Raw genomic sequence first — 25034 nt, 5'->3', positions numbered from 1 at the left:
TACAACAGAGACTCTACACTTAGAATTCCTAAGAACTATTGCATCCCAGGCATGGTGTAGTGTCAGGAGGATTCAGTGAATCTATGAAGTAGGTGTTGTTACTTTTATTCCCATTTTGTACCTGAGGAAACAGATTTAAAGAAGTCATCGTTAAGGGCAGAGCTGGAATCCCTGCCAAGGCAATGAGGTTCCCAGGCCACCAAGCCAAGTGGTAGCCACACTCCTAGAACCTCTAGAAACAAGGCTAGGTGCCTGCTTTAATCAAGGGTAGTGTTTATTATTTTCTTAATATAAGAGGAGTTTTAAGTTTACTGGGTTCCCCTCCCCTCTTTTTTTTCTTTCTTTTCTTTTCTTTTTTTTTTTTTTTTGAGAGAGAGAGAGGGAGAGAGCATGAGAAAGCACAAGCAGGAGGAGCTGCAGCAGGAGATGGAGAAGCAGACTCCCTGCTGGGCAAGGAGCCCAATGTGGGGCTCAATCCCAGGACCTTGGGATCATGACCTGAGCCTAAGCAGAAGTTTAGCCAATTGAGCCACCCAGGTGCCCCAGCTTACTGGGTTCTAACGAACAGTCCCAAAGTACAATTATTTGTCATGATGAGAATGCTGTGAAGTTAACACATGCTGGACAGCCCAGATTAGATGGATGGGAATTCACAAATTCTTTAGCATCTCTAAAAATCTGTCTAGTAGATCCTCATCTAGTTGCTTGCGTTTACCACTGCTAAATAGCTTTGGTTATAGACACAGCAGTAAAAGGTTAAAAACAACAACACGAGCCCCTATCCCATACCCCCACACCCCAAAAGCTTCTGCGTATCAGAAAACACGGAAAATAACGAAGTTATGTGGGTGCCCTCAGTTCACCCAATAACCAGCGCCCCCCCATCACCACCCCATTTCTCCCCTCACTTCTCAACCACTACCTACCTCCACCCCTCAAGAGTCCCACCATTGGGCCACCAAGAAAGGGTCTTTAAATTTTTTTTGATTGATTGATTGATTGATTGATTGAGAGGGTGGGTGAACAAGGGAATGGGGTTGAGGGGGGAGGGAGAGACAGAGAATCCCAAGAAGACTCCCACTGCATGCAGGGCTCAATCTCTCAACTCTGAGACCATGATGGGAGTGAAATCAAGAGATGGGTGCTTAACCAACTGAGCCACCCAGGCACTCCAAGAAAGGGCCTCCAGAGAAGGCAGTTTAAAAACCATGAACAAGACATTTCTTACTCCTTAATTCCAATTTGAAAGGGCCCCAAGGCACACACAACCTGAATAACTCAAACACCCATACCCAAGTCTAGGGGTCACACCATTTTAGGTCAGTTCCTTTCGAATGAGCTTTTGGGCAAACCTAAGGAGCAAACTGAAAGTCTCAGTCCAATACACCTTTGGCAACTTAAACTTAAACCTCTTTGCTCTGGGCCTTACTCGCAAAGGAGAAGAGAACTCAAATGGGACACTCAGAACGTACTTGCATGGGCACTTCATACAGGTAAAGAAAAAGCCATATTTTTATAAAATAAATCCTAATTTTAAGGCTTTGGGGTTTTGTTTTGTTTTGTTTTAGCTTCCAGATGAGACAAGATGGTTTGCAAAAACAACCGATTGTCTCTAAATTGGAATAACATTCCTAAAGCTACAGTAGCACTTGAACCAGGATCTCTGATCTCTACATCTTGGGCAGTTCATTTGAACAGCTTGAAGGAAGGGCAATAAGGAAAAGCATGAGGGTGAACGAGAAAGACTACAACGAGAAAGACTACAATGAGGAAGAAGATCTGAAAGCTACTCAGGAAAAAAACAGCACATGCTATAAACAGCTAACACCTGAAGTTTTCAACTCAGGAAAGGAATATGGGTATCAGTAGACTATTTCTGAAATTTCTAGAGTGCAAGAGGTCAGCTCAAGAAAGAAAAAAGGGAAGCACAGAACTCTACGTAGCAGGTTGTGAACCTCTAAGTTAATTTTCCCAGGGAAAGATTCGGGGTGAATAATATGTGAGATGATTCCAGATAAATGAGCTGGTTATACATCCAGGTTATGGGGCAGGGCTATGGCGACTTGGAATCCAGCCATAACTGTCTGAAGTGATGGTCTGAAGTTTCTGTCACAGAAAGCATTGCTCCTTCTCTTGGGAATACTGTGAGGAAAACATTAGGCTTGCCAACCCTGGCCCCGACTTCCAACTTCATCCACTGCAATTCAGGCCTTTATTTCCATGATCGAGACCCAGCCAGGACTTCCTATCACCTCGGCCAAGACAGGGTTTTTTGGCCCTCAAAGGGACATCATCCCCACTTTATATGTGCTCAAGGATTCCAGTCTGAGGAGCATTTTCTTGCACATTTCTCATTTGCACCCCCGAAGGGAAGCCGAAAGGATAACCCCTTCATAGTGAGAAAAATGGAGGCTCAGAGACGGTTAACTGAGCTGCCTACAAATTACATAAGAGTTACACGACAAGGGTGACATGATGCAGTTTTCTGGTTTGTAATCCAGGGCTCTTTGGATCTCCTTTTTCTACAAGGCACAGCCACATTCTTGTAACCTGACCCAGGTAGGTCAACAGCAAAGTCTCAAAGGCAAGACTAGAAAAACCCAAAGCACAGAGAAACTCTATTTGTCAGCTCAAATGTACACAAGGTACATTTGATCATTACCAAGACTCTCCAAAGAGCGGGATATGGGAGTGCCTAGAAGCTCCCAGCCCCCCTTCTGAGAAGGGGCCAGCCTTCCCTGTCCAAATTCCCAAACATGCAGGTCAGGCTAACTTAACCACTACTTGCTAAAGGGCATTTCTTCCAACCTGAGAAGGAAGGATGGGGAAACCAAGATTCTCGATTATACATTTCCATCGAGTTTAAATGTCATCTTTTATTTGTGACCTGGGTACAGTCCCTCGCATGAGAACTCGGCTTTTGGCAGACTCCTACAACAAACCAAAGTTCATGGAAAGGAGGATAAAACAGTGACCCCCATAAAAATATCTGTGGGAAAAAGCTCTCTGAATTATCTGACTAAATATTCCCATTGCAGACATAAAACCAATACGTGTCCTTTTCTGAGCAGGAAGTTACATTGCTTAAAAAGAATTTGAGTAAGAAAACTTACCCCAAAGCTGGGGAAGATGTTATACAACCCTCACTGTGAAACACAGAATTTTTATCATAACAGAAAAAGGAGATAATCCCATATGCAAACAAAGAATAACCTTAGCGTTTCACCTTGTGCTTGGGAGAGTAAAGGCTCCCCCAGTAAGGACTGAACCGTTTTTGAAATTTCTGAAACACTTCAGTTGGTTCTGTTTAATGGAAAATAACTTCCTTCTTTATTTTATAATTAAAATATTTAGAAAAGCAAGGTAGGAACAGGAAAAATATACTTGTTAGCCGAAAATGGATTACAAAATAGCACAGACGCTATGCTTAAATATGTGAAAGTCCAGATCAAACAACCACACAAAACCAAAACTGGTTTAATCGGGGTTGTAGGGTTGCGGGTTATCTGAACATTCTTTAAGGCTGCCACGTGATGCCCATCCCCGGACGGCGTCCACCGCGGCACGGGGTGCGGAGCACATCACACCCAATCCCTGGTGCGGGGCTCCCGACTACCTGAAGCCCGCGGCGCCAGCCTGTGTCCTGGCCTCGGCTCCACAGTCACGGCCTCACTGCTCGGGGCCCCGCAGGCTTCAGCAGGGCTCTGGGACAACCCCCCGGGCTCGCCTCGGGCCCGTGCCAGGTGTCCGGAGCCAGCCGTGAGAAAGGACTATGAACCCATATGCTTTATCTAATAAATACTGCCGGGCGCCAGCCATCCCATGGGGCGGATGCTCTCAGAGAGGTGACTTCACTGGCCCGAGGTCACACAGCTGGTAAACGGCCGAGGCAGCAGTCAAACCCAAGCAGCTGGGCCCCAGAGTCGGAGTTTTAAGCCATGATGCAAGCGGATGCCGCCGCACAGGGTCACGACTGACGGGACGCTACTCTTATTTTCCAAGGTCAATCTCCTTAAAAATTATTAAAAAAAAATTATTAAATATTCACAGCCTTATATTTATACATTTTAACCTACAAAACTACCAGGAGTCAAAGTCAGATATGGGGTGTGTGGGGCGGGGTGTAAAAGAGGAAACTTGATTCATGATTACTGCATGAGCCAAATTCTGAGCAAAACACCTCACACACCGCATTCTGCTTCCCAGTGTGCGGTCCACGCAATCCCAGTGTCTCACTCACGGACACTAGCGTGGGAACCACTGAAGCGGATGATCCTCAAAGGTTTCCTCCAGTTCTGAAAGCCCTGGAAACACTGGAACAACCTGCCGGCCAGAAAACATTTTAATGTGGCCATCGACAGCCAGGAGGACTCCTCATCAACTCCGACTCAGGGATACTATCTCTCTCTCTGTCTCTGTCTCTGTCTCTGTCTCTCTCTCTCACACACACACACACACACAGCGAAGGAGCTCGGCAGGTTAGGGAGGGGGCCACCAGCACTAGTCCGCACACTCAGGCCCCACCCAACTCCTTGCGGCTGCCCTACACCTCTCCCCCGAGTATTTCCAAGGTTAAGCATAAAAGAAAGGCAGGATCTTCCTGTTACCATTAAATAAAATGAGCAGCCACCGGTCCATCCAGTCGGGCCGAGTGAGGCAGGGAGGCTGGAAATCCGAGCTCTGACTCAACCCCGGCCCGGGCAGGCAGCCTTGGCGCCCGGGAGGCCCTGCTCCTGCTCACCCTCCAGCACACAGCACACACCCACGGCCCCAAGGGGAGGGAGCCCGAGCCCCTGCCGTATCACCAGGCCGGGGGCGCCCGCATGCCTGGGAGAAGTTGCGCAGCACCCTGCAGGCCCGCCGGGCCCCCCACCCTCCAGGGGCCTGGCCAGAGTGGCTTTCCTAAATCCTTATCTCGCAGGCTGCTCCCATCTGCTGCCTGGTCCTTGCCAGCCCTTTCCAGACTCTGCTCCGATAAACAGGGACAGTTTGCAGCTAAGTGGTTCTGGGGGAGATAACAGCTCCGAGCACCCGTGCAGACATGGGGTGACAAGGGTGTGAGCAAAGCAGCTCAGTGGGACCAGAAGGGCTAGGCCATTCCGAGACCCTGTTCCTTGATGGGAAAAAGGAGCCGGGCCTGGGTTCTTGCAGGGCTGGGGAGGGCAGCCCGGGACTTCGCTCACAACCTCACCTAGCGGCTGGCACGGAGAGATCGTGCGTGTCTCGGACTTTGCTTTTTAATCTCTAAGTCGTGGAACAACGGACCACCAGCTAAACCCCGGGAATCTGGTTCCTAGTCACTAGTATGAGTATTAGTACTTCACGTTCAAAATTCAAAGGGAAAAGAACATATAATGAATCTACTCACCCACACATCCCCACAGGCAACATCATACATGGGAAAGTGTCTGGCGGGACATGTTCTCGTCCCCATCTGATCACAGCTCCCCAAAGCCCAGTAGGCTGATGTTCTCAAGTGGTATTTATCATTCAGATAAAATTATCACTAAGTCCATTCTTCAAATAAACATGTACAGAACTTTCAGAAAAGGGAGAAGAAGAAAACTTAGGAAATGATGACAGGGAATGAATCCTCCCGGAGGCTATCTTGACCCTGCCTTTAGTAAAAGTGACAACACTTTTAGACGGGCGGTGTGAAAGTCCATGGAGCTCTAAAACGAGGCTGGTAGCTGTTTGAGGGAGGAAAATGTTCCAGATCCATTTTCACTTGGAAGGTCAGCCTGGCATCTGGAGTCAGCCCAGAATTAAAATCTGGTTCCGCTCCCTGCTAGCTGTGTGACCCTGGGCAAGCTGCTCAACCTCTCTGAGTCTGTTTCCTCATCTGTAAAATGGTGAAGGTCAAACCCACCATTCCAGTCTGTCGCCCACCACTCAACGGGCATTCAAGTTTTCCTCCGAGGGTCCGGATTCCTCCAACACTAAGCACGTTTCTCAAGTTTTGTCATTCGTTGTCCCTTTTATAAATTCTCCCTCGCTAGAAATCCGTCTGTCCCCTACCCCAAACACCACCTCCAAAAGGAAGACCACAGCTTGACCCAGTTAACTGCAGCTGTTAGCTTCTAAGTGCTTCGCAGGGCCCCTCTCCCCAGGTCCCCTATTTGTAACGGATGGGTTCCGCCGACCCCGGACGTACACCCCAGAAATACTTGGATTGCTGCTTCTTCATGCTCTCCCCGTCCAACCAGGAGCCGAGTCTCCTGTGCCCACAATGTGACCTGCACCTCCGGGTCACCTCCTCGCCTCCTCTCCGTCTTCAGGCTCGGCCCCAGCTACCGGGCCAGCCTGCCGCCTTCCTCCCCGCCTTGCTCCCTCCTCCCCTCCTGCTCAGGCTTTAGTCCCCGCACATACACTGTCCCTGCTCGTGCTGCTCCCTCAAAGCAGAACTACCCGCCGTGTCCTCTGACACCCCTCTCTTCCCCACTCCCAGGGCTAGAGCTCAGGGCTCCGTGGCCTCTGGGCTTCTCCAAGAAGAGAGACCTGGGAGACCTGGGCCCGCTCACCCACACGCCCTCGGGCCCAGCGGCACTCCGTAGGGATCCGTGCTTCCCTTCACACCGTCCAGCCAACATCCCCCGTCTCCACGCCATCCACGCCTTAACATTCAACCACAGCAAACACATTTCTCTTCCAGAAAATCTCAGCTTCGCTCTGCCATCTGCAGAGTGCCTGCCTTTTGCCACATGCCTTCCTGGACAGCTCCTACTCCTTCCAAATAAATTAGTTCAAGTGTCACCTCCTGGCTGGAGTACACCCGCCTCCCAGGAGCTGGGGCATCGTCTCCAGATCATGCTGGCCAACGCCTGGGCATATCCCATAACCAAGCTCTTCACATCATATCCCAGCACCTGGCACCTGGGAATCATTCCGCATTTGCTAAATGAGCCGATACTGTGGTCATCTGGTCAAGTTCTTAAATACCATGAGATGCTCGGTAGAAACTGGATTAAACATATACATCTTTTCTCCAAAGAGAGGACACTGGAAAATCACTTTATGTACTGGTAAATGACTCACACGTATTTTATAAATCTCTCTTATCAAAGTAATAAAGTACAATAAAAACAAAAATTTAAAGGATTTTTTCTAGAGTTAAGAGAGAGACGAATTTCAGTAGTGAGCTTGTATTAAATCTGGGAGTTCGGGGACAAGATCTGAAGAGGTAAATGGGGTGGACTATGGCCCAGACCCTCATTTCCTGCAGTCAGCCCCAGACCCACCAAAGACAACATACTTGGGTGTACTCTGACTGGGCGTGCCCCGCCTGTGTGTGTGGGAAGGGGTGGGGGGTGGGAATGTACATGCACAGGATTCAGTAGTGCTTCCAAGGGAGGGCTTCATTCCTCCTCCACCCTATCCTCAAATAGGGGAGCCTCCACACCTCCTTCCGGGTGAGGAGAGGACCTTGAGCAATTGTTACCCCATCAAGGCAATGATAGTAGTAGAGGCCCAGGGCAAATAGGCCTCAGGAAGGAAGGTCCTTGGTACAGACTTAAAATTTGAGGGACATCCACTTCCCTAAGGTGGGAAATCATCTTCGAAAAGAAATGCTGAAAGGCAGGCATTTGCTTCCTGTGGAGCTTTTTTTTTTTTTTTTTTTTAGAGAGAGAGAGAGAGAGAGAAAGAAACTCTTAAGCAGGCTCTATGCCCAACACAGAGCCCTAGGCAGGGCTTGATCTCATGACTCTGAGATCATGACCTGAGCCTAAATCAAGAGTTGGAGGTTTAACTGACTGAGCCACCCAGGCGCCCCGTTCCTTGGAGCTTAATGTGTTCTGGAAGCCCTTGTTAAGAGCTGTACGTGGCCATGCCTTGGTAAATGTTTCCACTCTGAGCTCCAGGACCTAGATACAAGCAGTACAGTCTGGCAGGCTCTCGACAGGCCCTCAGAGAAAGCCCTGGATTTCTCTCTGCTCCATCCTTCTGTTTGCATAGTTGGGTTACATGGGATGCATTTCAGCCTGGGTCCAACCAGGAGGCAGGAACCACAGTAATTTAAGCACAAGTTTAAGAATCTGATAAGTAATAACTATAAAGATGGAATAGAATTCTAAAGAGTAGGCTTTGGCAGATGAAGAGTACCGGGAAAAGGACAAATGTGGAAGAGAGCTTCCAAGCTTGTCTGACAAGGAATGGATGGCAGAGAAGTTCCCGGGGTCCCAGGCCAGAGAGGGTCCAGGGAGCAGGAAAGCAGGAACAGCCCCCTGAGGATGCAGCCACAAAGCCTGGAACACACAGTCTCCACCAGGAGAACGAGAGAAAACAAACCTTGGAGACGGCTGGGTGGGCACGCAGAGTCCCCACACCCGGGAGTTAAGGTGCTGCCGGGACCAGGAAGTGGCCACAGCCCGGGACAAAGATGAGGTGGCCGGCTCGCTGGCTGCCCAGGGTCACGGGGCACCAGTATGAATATACGTGGGGCCCCCAGAAGCAGTGGCCTGAGCCCCGGCTCCCCATCCTGCCACCGCCAGAGCCGGATAAGCCATGCCCTGCAGGCCCTAGGAGCGCAGGAAAACAGCAGCTTTACAGGAGCCTGCTTCCAGACACAGAGCCAGGAAGGAAAACCCCACTCTTCCGCAGCACCCTCCCAGAGCCTCAGCTCACAGAAGGCAAAGGCCTCCTGGAAGGCCCGACCCATTTTCACCTGTCAGGCCACACGGGGGGAGTCTGGGGCTGAGAGGCAACGGTCAAGAACTGACCCAAGTCCTCTATCTCTAAATCACCAACCCAAGTTCATCTTCACCCAGACTTTTAGTAAGTCCGAAGTTAGGAGAAAAGGTTTCTTATAAAATGTGGGGCCTGGGCCGCCTGGGTGGCTCCGTCCATTAAACGTCTGCCTTCGGCTCTGCTGGTGATGGGTCCCCGGATGGATGGAGCCTCGGATGGAGCCGGGCCGCTGCTCAGCGGGGAGCCTGCTTCTCCCTCTCCCTCCGCCTGCGCCTGCGCCTGCACCTGCACCTGCACGCTCTCCCTCTAATAAATAAATAAGGCCTTTAGAAAACAAAACAAACCGAAGATCCTATAGACAACAAATAGGTAAGCGTTCATGAGCTGCCGGCAGAGGTCAAGGCAGGACCCGAGTGGGGCCCGGGGTGTCGCCAGCAGAGGTCACGCAGCCGTGGCTCCCGTGGGCCCCGGGGCGGGGGGAGTAGGTGCTGGCGGGCCCAGGGCCTCTCCACAGAGCAGGAGGCCGCACCCGCGCCTACCTGAGCAAGCTGCCCCGACAGCCTGCGGGAATGTGTTCTCTTCCTTCCCAGGCCCTCTACTTAAAGAAACAAAGAAGAAAATGGGCTAAATCACACCGGAGTGGGAATTAAGGGGAAATGAAGAACTCCGCATCCATGTCCATGTTGACAGCAGAGTTGGCTTCTGCGGTCCCGGAGACTTTTATTGGGGAAGTGGGGGGGGAGGGTTAGAGAGAAAGAGAGAGAGAGAGAGAGAAGGAGCGCACCTTAAGCAGGCTCGACATCCAGTGCAGAGCCCGACGCAGGGCTCGATCTCCCACCCCTGAGATCATGACCTGAGCCAAGAGCTGAGAGCCAGAGTGGGGGCCACCCAGAAGCCCCACTGAGATTTAACTCCTGTAAAGCAGGTTGGGTTCCCGGGGGGCAAGAGCACGCTCTGAGGAGTCTGTCTCCTATCAGCAGAGCTCTCGCGCACCTGCGGACACAGGGATTTGTGCTGGCTCACCAGACAACTACCAGCGAGTGGTTTAGGATTTTCCGCATAATCAAAAAAAAAAAAAAAAAAAGAATCACCTCATAAATGCATCTTTTTTGTCTTATTATTTCCTTTGGAAAAACTACAGAGAGAAAGAAGACTGTTCTCTCCTCCTCCTCCGTCCCCGCACCAGAAAGGCCAGACCGGTTTATCTGCACCGCACACCCGAGGGCAGGGCCCACACAGGGCACCATCCACCTTGACCCGGGATGCGGTCCTTCTTTTTAAGCTTCACAGAGAATGGACATCTCCCCGTCTTAATTGATGTTCTTTCCATATGCTTCCTTCCTGATTTTCCTTCCTCATGCCCTTTCCCATTTTCCTATGTCGGAGGCTCTCCTCTCATTTCATCTTCACAAGCTCAAAACTATGAAGCCATTCGTCTGAGGCTATGGAGCTAATCCGGGTGGAGGCAGCACTTGGAGCCTGGACCCCGACCCCAAGACTAAGCTCTTACTCTTTCTACCGCACAGGGCCACTGGTCAAGAAGATTTCAAGAATCCCCCAAATAAAGTTGGACTTAACCCTTTCGTGGGAGCTGTTCAGAGAAAATGCGGCCTCTCCACTCCCCTCACCTCCAGCAGCACAGCCTGAAGGAGGGACCCCAGCGAGGGACCCCTGGACGCTGCTGCAGGTGAGAGGTCAGGTCCCCTGGACAGCAGAGGAAAGGGCCCCGCCTGTGTCAGAGAAGATGATCGAAGGCTAAGTGCTGGCCACAAACTGTTCCATCTCAACTTTTCACTGGTTCTCTCCATCACAAGCACACACAGATCACAGACCACTTTCCTTACTAGAAAGAAGACGTAAGAATTTCCTCTCTGGGGCCTGGTCACTCATCTACTCAATTCACCTCATTTACAGAAGAGGAAACCCAGGTACCAGGAGGCCCAGACCTCAGCCGACGCCCCCACAGGGAGAATCAGGACCGTGAGGCCAGCGGTGAGAAGGACTGTCAGTGACCACGTCTCTTCCTCAGTTTGCAGCTTCAGACTCTAGGCCTTCCACATAAACAACAAAAGGGCAAAAAGGCTAGTTGTTTCCAGCACTGCTTTGAGCGGCTCCATCCCTGATCCCCTCCCCTGGGTGTGTTTGTATTACTTCCCCTTTGCTCTTGGAACACCTAACACACATTTATCTGACTTATCCACACTTGTTGTTAACAAGCCTGACACACCCACAGGATGTGGGGGGCCTCAGGGATGGGCTGGGCCACATTCGTTTTCGGGCCACAATCGTTTTCGTTTTCGCATCTCTGGTGTCTGCCACTCAGACAGCACCTGGATACCGAGTCAATGAATCTGAGGGAAAGGAGGGCGTAAAAGGGGAGGAGCAGTAAAGAAACAAAAAATAAAGTTTTTATTTTCGTTTTTATCTTTTTCATCAAGAGTCAATGCTGCTTGTTGAGTATAATTTCACACACAGGCCCTAAATCTCCAGCCCCGCAGAGTCGTGTACCTGGCCGCTGGCTGTCAGTCCAGGCCACTCCTCTTCCTAAGGGGGCCAAGCCTTTTCCAATTCCAGTGCTTTCCCCCTCAATGCCTTACCCCTCACGGAAGCATTAGCTGGTATCATCTGGATGCTGTACGTAACCTAAAAACATCTCAGGAAACAGTCTACTACGATTAAATAAATCCATAAACAAACACAGGCCCAAGGGTTGGAAGGCAATTACAAATTAATAAAAATGCATAAGCATAAATTACAGTACTGGACTAGAAAAGAATCCCATTATATAAACCAAGTTATCAAAATGACCTTGTATAAATGCTTCTAGAAATAAGTAGGCCATCAGCATGGCTTGGCAATCTTGGTATAGAGATAGGGAGGGGAGGAGGTAATTTGGCGCCAGCTTTGTGGACTCCTTTTGTCTACAGACACTTATAAAGAAAAGCTGATGAAATCAATAAGAGAGGGGCACCCGATGGCTCAGGGGTTGAGCGCCTGCCTTCGGCTCAGGGTATGATCCCTGGGGTCTTGAGATGGAGTCCCCGTTGGGCTCCCCGCAGGGAGTCTGTTCTCCTTCTGCCTCTGCCTCTGTGTCTCTCATGAATAAACAGACAAAATCTTAAAAAAAAAAAAAAAAATCAGTAAGAGAGTACTTTGATAGAAGTACTGGAAAAGAGATTAGTGTCATTTTTAAATATATGAATATTTCACCTAAAGACTAGCTTATTTACACAAGGAAAAGTTGTCTCATCAAAGTTTGAAAACTGACTTTCAAAATTGTATCATTCCCCACTACGTAATTCCATGGGTTATGATAACTGACCACAAACATTTTTTATTTTAAAAGAACCATTTTGGGGATCCCTGGGTGGCTCAGTGGTTTAGTGCAGCCTTCAGCCCAGGGCCTGATCCTGGAGACCCGAGATCGAGTCCTGCGTCGGGCTCCCTGCAGGGAGCCTGCTTCTCCCTCTGCCTGTGTCTCTGTCTCTCTCTCTCTGCGTCTCTCATGAATAAATGAATGAATCTTTAAAAAAAAAAAAATAAAACAATCACTTTAATGTTAAGCACTTGACACCCAATCCAATCTTCCATTTTCTCTGGCATAGAGATTTGTATCTATGTTACTTCCAGCAAGCTCTACAGACAAACTTTCAAATCAACCGCCCTCCCCAATCTTATTAAATTACATGTGGCAATTCTTGACCCTACAAATGTAGAGCTTGAGAGCCTGTCCATCAACCTCCTGCACAATAAAAGTTTACATTTGTCTTCCTTCTAAAAATAAAAATATAACCTCCCCAAATCGAGAGAACATTGTCTGAACATGCTGCAAAAACCGAGGGTGCACACAGCACGTTCCACTTCTTCTGTGACTTTAATATTTAAATCAACACCAATGACATTGATAGTGTTTATTTTAAGTGATTTAATAAATCGCCTGGGGAAGTCTCAATTTCTTGGCTGTTAGGACGCCGGTTCCCGGATGCCCAGTGACACACGCTCACAAGAGCGCCTGCCCTTCCGTGCAGTAAGTGACAGTAAGTGACCTCACGGAGCGCGAGGCCCAGGGAGACCCACCAGGCCTGGAGGAGCGCCTGACTCCAGCGCCCGACTCACTGTCCTGACAACGTGACCGTCGCAGGAAGTTGTGCGGCGCTGGCACGTGCAGAGATTTAGATACTGTCCTACTAAGACAGGAGGACAGGACAGAGCCAACACGTGGGGGGCAAGGCGACCCAGCCTTGGGATCCAGGGACCCAGCCCTGAGGGTCGCAGCGGAGGTTCCTCCGGGTACAGTAAGTCCGCGGCCGCCAAAGCTGGCCTGAGGGCCCCAAGACCGAGAGGGGACGGCGAGCGCCAGGAACCGGGGAGCCAGGTGGGTCCCCAGCCCGCGCCCAGCCCGCCGCCGCTCCGCTGAAGGCCAGCGTGGGGCCGGGGGCGACCCCCCATTAGGCACTCTCACCGCCACCTGACCTCGAGCCAAGCAGGCGGCCCTCAGAACCCTCCCAGAGAAGGCCGAGGCCCCGCACCCCCGAGGGGCGACCGACTCCTGTCCTCCGCACCCACCCCTGTGCTCCGGGTAGCCTCCCCCAGCCTGAATCACTGCCCGCCCTCCTCCCAAAGACCCAGGTTCAAATCCCCCCGCCTCTTCCTGAGGTCGTCCTTTATGTGCTTCATCTCCCGACCTGCACTTGGGATTGCCCCCAAACTGGAACCTCTCAGGAAGAACAGGTGACCAGAGCTGATTACCTAGAACCTACCCCTCACCCCCAGCACTGCTTCCGGGCCCAAACGGCTGCAGGTGAGGCAAGATCCCCTCTCCCCAACCCCGAGGGAGGCAGGACCGAGCCCCTGCAACACACACACACACACACACACACACACACACACACGCACGCTGTAACCCCAAGGTGAAAGCACCCCAACCACTGCTCCTCACACATACTGAGGATCCAATTAAACTGCGCCTCCCCCTGGGAAGCCACGTCTTCTCCAGAGTCAGGGACCATCCTCATCCCAGAAGAATCCCTTTGTAGTGACAAGTGACCCTAGGGTGGCAACCTCAGAGTGGGGTACCAACAAGCAAACCGCCGCCCCTCCCTCAGTTCCCTTCTCCTGGATTCCTTTCCCTTCCCTGCCTCTCTTCCTTTTGTCAAATGTTAAATCTCAAGAAGTTACTAAAAGAAGCTTCAGGCCCGGTTTTTAAGTTGCTTTTTTTTTTTTCAAATATCAAAATAAATCACACAGATTTAAAATACTTTCAAGCCTTCTATCCAAATGTCCTATTAAAAGGGGCCTGTTCAACCAAGACTTATGTCCACATATTTAAAGGGATGAAATGGTAACACTTCCTTCTCTGGCCACCTGCCAAGAAAAATTTATGTTGCCAAAATAAAAGAGATTATGTTTGCTCAATATACAAGCACAGGACAGAGCAGCTTAGAAACTGGGCCTCTTGTACCAAGCAGCTTAAATCATCTGATTTTAAGTGTGTCTGTGAATGTCACCTTCACATGTCCTAGGCTCTCCCCTACTTGGAGACGTCAGGGGCCGTACAAATCCGTGTGTCACCCGGTGCACATCCTCTGCTCACTTCTCCCTTCCCGGGGGGTCCAAACACTCCCACAGTTTCTACTTCTCCAACCGGTGGGTGACCTGGAGGTCCTGCAGGACTTGCGCTCCACAAAGCCGCCTGCTCAGGCAGGGGTTAAGGGCGAGGCCTGCCACGCTGAAACCAGTGACAGCCACCTGAGGCTTCCTTAGATCACTCTCCCTATCTGTACCCGTTTGAAAATTTCCATTATAAAGAGGTGTTTTGTTGTTGTTTTTTTTTTTTTTAAGGATCCATCAGACCCTTAAGGAAAAAAATTCAAAAGAGAAAAACATTCAGTTAAAAATAGGAGTATTCATGAGAGATATTTTAAGTTCATTTGAAGAAAATAATTCCTTATGTGGTGAAGAGAAGAAAAATAAAATGGCTGCATCTCATTTACTGTGAGAATAAAAGCTACATAAGTTCCTTATAAACAAGCGTCAGATTCAGCCATAAAACCATAAATGTAAAATATATTCCTTTAGTTCCAAATGTTAACTATTTAGAAAAGATGGTAACTGAAAGAAAAAAGAAAAGAAAAGAAAAGAAAAAAGAAAAGAAAAGAAAAGAAAAGAAAAGATGGTAACTGGAACAAACCCAATTAGACTCTTTCAATGCTGAACAAAGATATTTGATTCTGAAAACATCACTAGGCTTCCCAATGAATACTCTAGAGCCAGACTTGAAGGTTTTATTTTGTTTTGTTTGTATTTTAAACCTAATTGTGTTACTCTCTGACCGGGACTCAAAAAAGCAGCACTCCAGAGAAGCATTTGGATGTTAAGTGCTTTTCAAAGAAAATATAAAACAACATAATGCTGAAGCACAAATTAAAGACCTTAGCAAGTCCATGGCCCGTGGAAGTAACCTTACTGCAGTGTTCATGCTTTCAGACTCATGACTGCGTTGGATTTAAACACTCCACCTGTGAGGCTGGCCGTGCAGGGCTTTTTCCTATTTCTTCGGGGGTGGAGGAAGCAACAGAAGCTAAGTAGGTTGCCATGGTTACAAAGGTTTTTTTGTTTGTTTTTCTTTTTCTTTTTTTTTTAAGATTTTTATTTATTTATTCATGAAAGGCACAGAGAGAGAGACAGAGAGAGAGGCAGAGACAGAGGCAGAGGGAGAAGCAGGCTCCACGCAGGGAGCCCGAGGTGGGACTCGATCCCGGGACCCCAGGATCATGTCCTGAGCCAAAGGCAGATACTCAACCCCTAAGCCACCCAGGCGTTCCTGTTTTTCTGCGTTTTTTAAAGTCAGCCCTGGAACCAAAATTTACTTCAAATTCTCTACGTGGACCACTCAGTTCGCACTAAGTCACACCCCAGCCCTCGAGATTAGGGCGGCCTTGACACAGCTCCAGGCACAAGCCCCTCCTCCCCCCTCCTATCGACACCCTGAAAAGGTTCTGCCCCTGCCCCACCTTCCCAAGTCCCTTCACCCTCTAGGATCTCCGTAGTGCTTGGTCCCTCCGGACTCCCCAGGGCACCTATCACGGCCCCCACCCCAAATTCAAGACCGCGGAACCCAGATTCTCTTCCTCATTCTCCTACATCTTTGAAGCTTTGCTCCTGGCCCCACAGTCCTGGGCTCAGGCCTATTGCTGGGTCGCCCTTGCGCGTAGCCGCCCCTGGACCCCACCCCCCAGATGCCACTGCAGCCTCCCATGTTCAAAATGTCAAATAAAAAGGTCCCCGTGTACCCGTCCGCGTAGATCCCCCTTCACACCTTCCTGTACTGGTTTCCAAATCCCAGGCCAGCGACCAGGACGCTTTTCACTTCTCACTCTCTTTGGAATAAAGCGCACAGATACACTCTAGTCCCGCGCAGCCCGGTCGGTTTGGGCCCTCGGTGTCCCCGGAGACTGAGGAAGTGAGCAAAGGCAGCACCTACGTCTACGGAGCAGGGTTTGAAACCGACAACCAAGAGTAGAGGCCAGAGGCCCATGATCTAAGGCCGATACGAGCTGAGACAAATACACAGGACGGCAGAGATGATACGGATAAAAGGAGTCAGACAAATCCTTCTTCTCAGAAAGAAAGTGGCAGGAGCGGGGCCAGACAATTCTAGGAAGGGGGACCGGCCACCACGGAGGGCAGGGGCGGGACCGCGCCTTCAGCCTGAGGAGAATCGCAGCTCCTGGAGGTTTCTGAGTAGAGAAGGGCATCAAGTAATTTCAGTTTTTAAATATTCCTCCGCCTTCTTTCTGAGAATAGACTGTTGTGGGGCAAATGAGAAGCAGTGCCCCATCGGGAGGCTGTAAAATGAGCCAGGCCCATGATCACAAGCTGCCCTGCATCCTCCTAAAGGCAAGCCTGACCTTGACACGTCACGACATCCTCTCTGCCAGAACTTTCCATGGCTCCCACGACCTCCGTAAGTATCAAGTACCACGTCTTCGCATGGTCACTGGCCTGCACCGTGTCCATCACCCCTTCCTAGACACCCTGACCTCCAAACCCGCGGGATCACCTGCTATTTCCCTGACACACTGCCCCAAGCCTCTAAGTCTCTGCCCTCCAAAAAGTTATTAACTCATCCGTTAAGGCTAAGCCCAAACACCACTTCCTCAGGAAACCTTTCTTGGCTGCCCCCCAAAACTGCACATGGCTTGCACCTCAACGGGAGCACTCTTTCATCATTTCTGGGTTAGAGTTTCCCACAGACTGCTAACTCGAGGGCAGAACTGTGCCTGACGCATCTAGGAATATACATGGGGCCGAGCACAGTGCTAGGCATACAGTAAGTGCTCAATTGATGCACACTGGCTAAGTGAACAAAATGCTCCTCTGATTATATACCATCTTGAGGTCTTGGGGGGAAAGGGTCCCAAGGACAGGTTTTCTCTCTCAGCTACTGTAATCTGGAAGACCGGGGTCCTGGTGGGAGTACTGGGGGACTTCCACGCCCAGCACTGCTGATAATGGTACAGCCACTTCCCCAGAATGGGGATGGATTTGAACCCAAGCCTTCAAAGCCTCCTGCCCTCTCAGCCAGGTATCTCTAGGCAGGCCCATATAATCCATTTTAAATTTACCTAAAGTATCAGCAATGCATTTTCTTCTAAGCCTATCCTAGAAGTGTACACATACAAAGAAAAGAACCTGGAAGGATCCAAGCCAAGTTAAGGGCAGTTACAGTGTTAAGAGATGGTGAAATTAATTTTATTTTCCTTTACCTTACCTTGAGCTTTCCCCCTAATTAAACATCGTAAGGAAAAAAAAGTCTTTTAGAAAGAATGCCACAGTACCACCCGAGTTATATTCAAAGCATGGCTCCAAAAATAGAAAGTATCCAAAAAGTCCACCAAAAACACTGGGAACATGAGACCACTGAATATATCATATCACTTGCAGAGGAAGATTACAGAAGCTGCAAATGTTTTAAAAGGCAGGTCTGAGCCTAACAACTGGCCCTGTGCTTTCACTTCTGAAATAATTATTTCACAAAACTTAAGGCAGTAAACCTTGTTCCTGGGTACCCCAGGCACTTACCGTTGCCTCCTATCTCCACTCTCCCACAGACCTCATAATCCGGGTAAGCTGTCACTACTGCACCACAGCCTATACCGTGCAGGTGACCTCCAGTGACTGATCAACTAACTCTAAATGGGACGTTTCAATGACTGTCATTTAATGACTTATACAGGAAATGTCAAGTAAAATAACAGGAGGAGCGTCTGGGTGGCCCAGTCCATTAAGTGTCTGACTCTTGATTTGGGCTCAGGGCATGTGGAGTCTTTGGGACTCTTTCTCCTTCTCCCTCTGCCACTCCCCACTGTGGTCTCTCTCTTGCTCTCCAAAATAATCTTTAAAACAATAATAAGAGGGATCCCTGGGTGGCGCAGTGGTTTAGCGCCTGCCTTTGGCCCAGGGCGGGATCCTGGAGACCCGGGATCGAATCCCACGTCAGGCTCCCGGTGCATGGAGCCTGCTTCTCCCTCTGCCTATGTCTCTGCCTCTCTCTCTCTCTCTCTGTGTGACTATCAATAAATAAATAAATAAATTAAAAAAAAATAATAAGAGATCAGTTATCAAGAAATAATATGTTGGAGATCCCTGGGTGGCTCAGTGGTTTAGCACCTGCCTTCAGCCCAGAACGTGATCCTGGATTCCTGGAATCGAGTCCCACATCGGGCTCCCTGCATGGAGCCTGCTTCTCCCTCTGCCTGGTGTCTCTGCCTCTCTCTCTCTCTCTCTCTCTCTCTCATGAATAAATAAAATCTTTTTTAAAAAGAGATGTCTTATTTAAGCTGAAAGCTACATCAACAAAGTGTTGAATCAACAAAGACTTGGCTTCTAACTTTCAGTAAAAGACCAACATAACTTGTATAGCCTATTAAATAGCATATTAAAGCAAGGAAGATAGAATTGCTTTAGTTATCTTTTTCTTTTTTAATAGATTTTTTCAAATATTTTATTCACTTATTCAACAGAGAGAGCACATACACACGCACAATCCGGGAGGGCAAGAGCAAGATGGAAAAGCAGGTTCCCCAGGGCCTTGGGATTATGACCTGAGCCACTGGCAGACACTTAACTGACTGAGCCACCCAGGCATCCCAAGATTTATTCATTTATTCTGAGAGAGAGAGAGGGACAACACACAGGTGAGTTGGGGGAGGAAGCAGAGGGAGAGAATCTCGAGCAGACTCAGCACTGAGTGTGCTCAATCCCACAGCCCATGAGATCACAACCTGAGCCGAAACCAAGAGTCAGACACTAAATTCTTAGGGTCTAACTAACTCCGTTAGTTATCACCTTTTTAAAGAAATAGGGCACCTGGGTGGCTCAGTCAGTTGGGCACCTGCCTTTGGCTCAGGTCATGATCCCAAGGTCCTGGGATCAAGTCCCACCTTGGGCTCTTTGCTCAACAGGGAGTCTGCCTCTCCCTCTCCCTCTGCCTGCTGCTGCTCCCCTTACTTGTGCTTTCTGTCACATAAATAAAATTGAAAGAAAAGAAAAGAAAAGAAAAGAAAAGAAAAGAAAAGAAAAGAAAAGAAAGAAAAGAGGGACAAAGAAATGGCATGGCAAGCACAGTGCTAGATATTTTAGGTATATGATCACGTTAATCTTCTTATTAAATCTGAGATAGAGCTTCATCTCACCCACTTCACAAATGAAGAAACTGAGGCTCAGAGTGGTTAAGTAACTTAGTCACAGTAACCACAGTCACACAGTGGCAAAAACCAACTCAAAACCAGGTCTGTTTCACAAGACTATACACAGTATGATTCTGTAATTCCACTTATATTAGGTTCAAGAACAGGCAAGAACAATCCATATGAAAGGAGTCCCATCTGAGATGTCTGAAAGTCAGAGTAACAGTTCCCCTCTAGAGAGTGGATAGTGACTGGAAAGGGGCCCAGGCACCTTCTGGGGTACTAAAAAATGTTTGCTTCTTGAGCAGGGTGGTGGATTCAGGAGCTGCCCACAGCATTACAGCATTTCCCACTTCATGCTAGACCTCGAGTTTAAAAAAAAAAAAAATTCTTCATCTGATTGACTCCAAGTTCCTACTCTTAACCACTAAACCACCACACGGCCCCTCTGACAGAACCTGGCCACACGCTAGAATTGATTCCCTTGGACAATCATTTTTAAAAAGTATTCTGGTAAACACCGTACATCCTAATCGCATCAGAGTGAAGGCACTGGAACAATAAACCAGTTTTTAAATGCCGCAGAATGAAAAGTAGAAAGTATCAATTTCCTGGCTACTGGGAATTTCCCCCCTGTAGCCACATCAGAATATAATTTCAAACCCGGCTCTAAGGGAATGTTCACAGATGTACAGAAAATAATCTGTAACAAAGTTAACCCTGGAAATACCTAAACTAAAATTACATAAACTATTTCAAGACATGTTATAACTTTATCAACAATGCTGACTCTCAAAAGAAATGTGAATTTGGGGGGCACCTGGCTGGCTCAGTTGGTAGAGCATGAGACTTTCAATCTCAAGGTCGGGAGTTCAAGACTCATGCTGGGCATGGAGGCTATGGAAAGAAAAAAAAAAAAGGAAATTTGGATTTTGTTACAAAAATTAAGAAAGGCAAGGGGACAAAGCTGAGGGACAAAGAACATAACAGTTCACACAGGAAGTCCAAATCTCAGCTCCAGAGTTCTAGCATAGAGAAAACCAGTACGATTAACTTTCTCCAGCAGTGATTGTACCACATTTGCCCTAATAACAAATTCTCCATCAAGTACAAGTTCTTCCCACCAACGCTGTGTTCAGACTAGCAAAGCCTCACCACCAGATGATGATGAAATCATTACATCAATTCTCTAAAAGTCATACCACACACATGTACCTCTTATTCGAATGGTAATTGCCTCTCCAGAGAGTGGAATTTATTCATCCCACAATTTGGGGACATCTTTGGGAAGCACCTAGTTAACAGTCATCCCACCCTGGGGGGGGCGGGAGGGTTGTGAGGGAGGAGGCAGCTGTATCTCCACACCTGTTGGCTGGATGTACTGTGGTCCCTTACTGGGGCTTTCGATCAGGTCAGCCAAGAAACCCAACTTTCAAATTGTCAGAGCCCAGTTTAATTCATGTTTCAAGGTTCTGTATACACTAAAATTGCCAGGCAACTGACTGAAATGATTTTAGTTCCTCCTGAGCATTTGCACATAAGACCATAAATTTGCCTTTACGAGAATTTTCCAGTATCTGTAACTTATACACCACAATTGGGCATGTTGCGATAGATTATATAACCAAATATTATCCCAGGTGCAAGAATCATAATGTTTATGAAAGTAACCACTGGTATCTATTAATTGTTAAAGTCTTTAACAAACTGTCCAATAAAACTGTCAAAAGAAAACTAAGTAAAGTTAAATATTGTGGCTACTAAGCAAGTTAGAAATAATTAAAAGCACTGACCCAGTGTGTTAAGAACAGAGTATGCTTCAGGCACATTCACAGCACGGGGTCGGGATCCCTAAATTATGGTTTAAAAAGAAACAAAACAAAAAATAGCATTACTAGAACACATTAAAACTTAAAGATTCAAAGTTTCTTTAAGAAACAATGGATTCATCTTTTAATCCTGAATCAGCTGAAAAAGCCCCATACATTTCGATCCAGAACATCCTAGCTTTGTACCAACAATGCAATCATGTTAAGCAGAATGATCCACTTTTTTTAGATTCTTCATTTCCTAATATAACTCCGTTTTTCCCAATGTACCTCTAAAAAAGGGCACATATTTTAACAAGTTGAATAGTGAAAAATCAACCATGAATTATTAGTTCCACTTTCCTCGTTTAGTAAAACCATAGAATCTTAGAATTGGAGAAATCTAAATTGTGTTTTTTTCAACAAAGAACTCTTCAAAACTACAAGCCCATTATAGTTATCCTTCAGAAACCCGGGGGGGGGGGGAATCGTAATTTTTTACAAGCATATTATGTTTATTTTCATCAAAGGATTACTTCATTTCTTGGATTTTAAAAGCTTTATCTGCATCTGCCAAATGTGGCTGATTTCGGCCTCAGTCAGACCAATCTAAATGGTTTCCAGTTACTGTTTTTGGTAAGGGGAAGTTGGTGCCTAGAGGGACTTCTATACCCGTTACTACGCAGTGACCACCACTCATTAAGTGCCTCTTAACTCCCATGAGGCAGAGCCAGGAGCCATGAGGCAGAGCCATGACAAACATGATCCCATTTGTCCTCAAAACCAATGTTGCAGAGTAGGCCCTGCCATCCCCCAACCCTGCTACGGAAAATAAGGCTGGGATGATCAACAACCTGCCTGAGGACTGAGCAGTATGTGGCAGATTCAGGACCAGTAAACGTGGGGGGGGGGGACTTGAACTTTTATGGAGAATTAGACCTTCCATCAACACACATGCCATCTGCACAGAAACTAAACGAAGAGCCGAAGAGCCGTGAGCCCCTGCTCTTGGCTGATGGCCAAGGGGGAAAAGCAGTATTTCAAACTGAGAAAGTAATTTCAAACGTGAGATCCAAAGATAAAGACATCCGGGAAGCTGGGCAGGGAAGAGCCTCCTCTACTTACACAGAGAATTCTATAGGGTTCTGCGCTTCTCTGGTCTTAAAAGCCCATCGGATTTAAGAGCACAGGGGCTGGGGACCCCTGGGGGGCTCAGCGGTTTGGCGCCTGCCTTCGGCCCAGGGCGTGACCCTGGAGACCCAGGATCGAGTCCCGCATCAGGCTCCCTGCATGGAGCTTGCTTCTCCCTCTGCCTCTCTGTCTCTCATTGATAAATAAAAATCTTAAAAAAAAAAAAAAAAAGGCACAGGGGCTCTGTGTAACGCTCTCCCTAGTCCCGCACGGGCGCGACCCGGACACCGCGGGGCTCCCGGGCGCTCGGACTGGCCGGGCTCGGCCACCCCCGCCCCTTCCCGGTCCCAATCCTCACCCCGCGGGCCACCTCTCACCGGAAGAATCTGTTATAACAAGTGGGCGCCCGTGTGCACCAAGGGGTTTAGCAATCCGGGCTCCCAGCGCGGCTCCCACCGGGGAGGGCGGGACGACGCCGTCCCATTGTCCTAAACCATCTTTCTACGAGATTGGGAAGGTTCGGGAGGCCGCGGGAGCGGGGACAACGTGCCGGCGTGTTCCCGGGTGTTGAGCAGGAGAGGGAGCCTCCAAGCCAACGCGAGCTCAGAGGCATTCACGTCCCAGGCAGGCTCTCGCGCCCGGACACTTGTGGGCAGAGAAGGGGTTTGGGGCTCCACGGCCCTAAGCCCAAGCCCCCGTGGCCCGGATACTAAGGTGACTCGGTCTCACTACCCCCAGGAGGGTCCGCCTGCCGCGGCGGAGGGGGGGGGGGGTCCCTCCAGGACGTCCGGGCGCGCCCCAGCCCCAGCCCCAGCCCCAGCCCCAGCCGGCGGGGTCCCTCCGAGCGCCCCCCGCGCCGCCCCCCCAGCGAGGTGCTCTGCAAACGCCGGCCTGGACGCGCCCGCGGCAGCACCCCCCTCCCCCCCTCCCCTCCCCTCCCCCGCTCGCGGACGAGCAGCCTGGTTAATCATTCAACGCGGGCGGCGTGGAACAATTTTTTAGAGGTCAGAGCGGAAGGTTCTCCCTAAGTTTCAGAGCAAGCAGCCTCCGGGGGCCCGGGGGCCCGGGGGCCCGGGGGCGGCGGCGGCGGCGGGGGGGGCGGGGAGCGCGGCCCGCGGCTCCGAGGCTCCCCGAACACCTGATCTCCCCCTGCGGCAACCGAGGCCGGCGCAGTGCGCGGGCGGGGCGAGGGGTGCGAGCCCGGAGCCGCGCTCCGCCCCAGGCGCCCCTGCCCGCGGCCCGCATCCCCCGCGCGGGCCCCCCGGAAGCTGGGGTGCAGCGAGGAGGGGGCGTCCCGGGGCCCCGCGGGGGGTGGGGGAGGGCGGGCGGCGGAGGGGACGCGCAGCCGCGGGCGTCCCTACCCCCGGCCCCGGGGCGGGGAGGCGGGGGAAGGGGGCGCCGGGATGCGGCGGGAGCACAGGGCCGCCCTCCTCCCGGGGCGCGCCGCGGGAAGCCCGAGTCGGCGACGGACGGCGCCGGGAGGGAGGCGGGCAGGGCCCGGCCGGCGGGCGGGGGGGGGCGGCTCGCAGCCCCGGCCCTACCTTGTCCGGGAGCAGCTCCTGCTCAGCGGGGCGGGGGCGGGAGATCCCGGCCGCATCCACGTTCCGGCCGCTCGGCGCGGCTCAGCCCGGCGACCGCCGCCGCTCCCGCTCCATCCGTTGCACCGCGAGGGGCGGCCCGGTGGCGTCGGCGGCGAGGGAGTCCCCGGCGCGGCCCGGCCCCGGCACTTGTTGCCGCCTCGGCCGCTGCGCCTCTCACTCCCGGCTCCGGCTCCCGGCGCCGCCGCCGCCGCCGCCGCCTCTGGGCGCCCGGCCCCGCCCCCGCCCCGCCCCCGGGCCCGCCCCCGCCCCGCCCCGCGCGCCAATCGGGCCCGGCCCCGCCCCCCGCGTCACGGCCCCGCGGGGCCCGCAGCCCCGCGCCCCAAGTTTGGGGGAGGCCGCGCTGCGCCCACGACTCGCCCGCCTTCCCCGGCTCGTGCTCCTCCTGGCTTCCAGGGACCCCCCCCTCGGGGCCCCCAGGTCCACACGGGGAAGGCGGAGGGTTAAAGCAGGGGAGGGGGACCCCAGACAGTAGAGCCCTCGGAAGGGCAGGGCTGCCGGCCGGGTTCCCGCCCCGTCTAACCTAGAGCAGCGGCAGGTCGCCCCCGGCGCGGGGCGCCTGATGCTGGGGGACGAAGCGCAAAGGCGGGGAAGGACCCCCGCGACCTTCTCCGGCAGAACCGGCCTGGGCCTGGGCCTGGGCCGGCCCGCGGCCCCCCCGCCGGCCCAGGGACGCCACTGCCACCCGCCCGGGAACGGGGGGGGGGGGGGGTCGTGCGGAGGGTTTCCTCGCGGTGCAGAAACGCGGGGTGTCCCGACGCCGCGCCTCCAGCCGCGCCGCCCACAGGGCAGGGCGGACACCCCGGAGCCCACAAGGCTGACCTCTGACACACCTGCGCTCCCCCTCCTGGGTGGCGCCTGGGCGTGGACGGCGCCTCGGGCCGACGCACCTGGGCGCACCGACGCACCTCCCGGCCGGCGCCCCCGCTGGCTCGCCCGGGCACTGCACGCCGAGGGGAGCTCCGCCTCCCGCCGCGCGTGGGGCGCGTGGGGCGCGCAGGTCCGGCGGGCGCCGGGGTCCGGGAGGCGGCGCAGCTCGGAGGGGCGCCGGGGGGTGGGGTGGGGGGGCAGAAGGCACCTCCCTCTCTTGGTCCTTATCTCTTCGGGAGCACAGAGAGTCC

At 51.2% G+C, this 25034-nt stretch overlaps 1 protein-coding gene and 1 non-coding gene across 9 annotated transcripts in view; one reads left to right on the top strand and one right to left on the bottom strand.

The window, feature by feature from the left end:
- The window catches only part of B3GNT2 (UDP-GlcNAc:betaGal beta-1,3-N-acetylglucosaminyltransferase 2), a 271174-nt gene that overhangs the window by 94224 nt on the left and 151916 nt on the right, over positions 1–25034 (bottom strand). For 3 of the 8 annotated variants that reach the window (XR_013389763.1, XR_013389762.1, XR_013389761.1), the window contains exon 1: positions 23857–24123. The exons of 1 other annotated variant lie outside the window; for it this stretch is intronic. The gene's annotated coding sequence lies outside the window, so the exon portion shown is untranslated. Of the gene's footprint in view, positions 1–21169; positions 21228–23856; positions 24124–24746; positions 24766–25034 lie in introns of those variants that run through there. 4 more of the 8 variants (XR_013389760.1, XM_077915569.1, XM_077915571.1 and 1 more) reach the window with 4 other exon arrangements.
- TRNAE-UUC (transfer RNA glutamic acid (anticodon UUC)) lies at positions 20195–20267 on the top strand. The gene has a single exon. It is a non-coding gene; the product is annotated as a tRNA-Glu (tRNA).

This window comes from Canis aureus, chromosome 11 (assembly GCF_053574225.1).
Source record: "Canis aureus isolate CA01 chromosome 11, VMU_Caureus_v.1.0, whole genome shotgun sequence".
In the NCBI taxonomy this organism is placed as follows: domain Eukaryota; kingdom Metazoa; phylum Chordata; class Mammalia; order Carnivora; family Canidae; genus Canis; species Canis aureus.
Note: the sequence above shows the minus strand (reverse complement) of the source record. Positions and strands in the feature narration are given on the sequence as shown.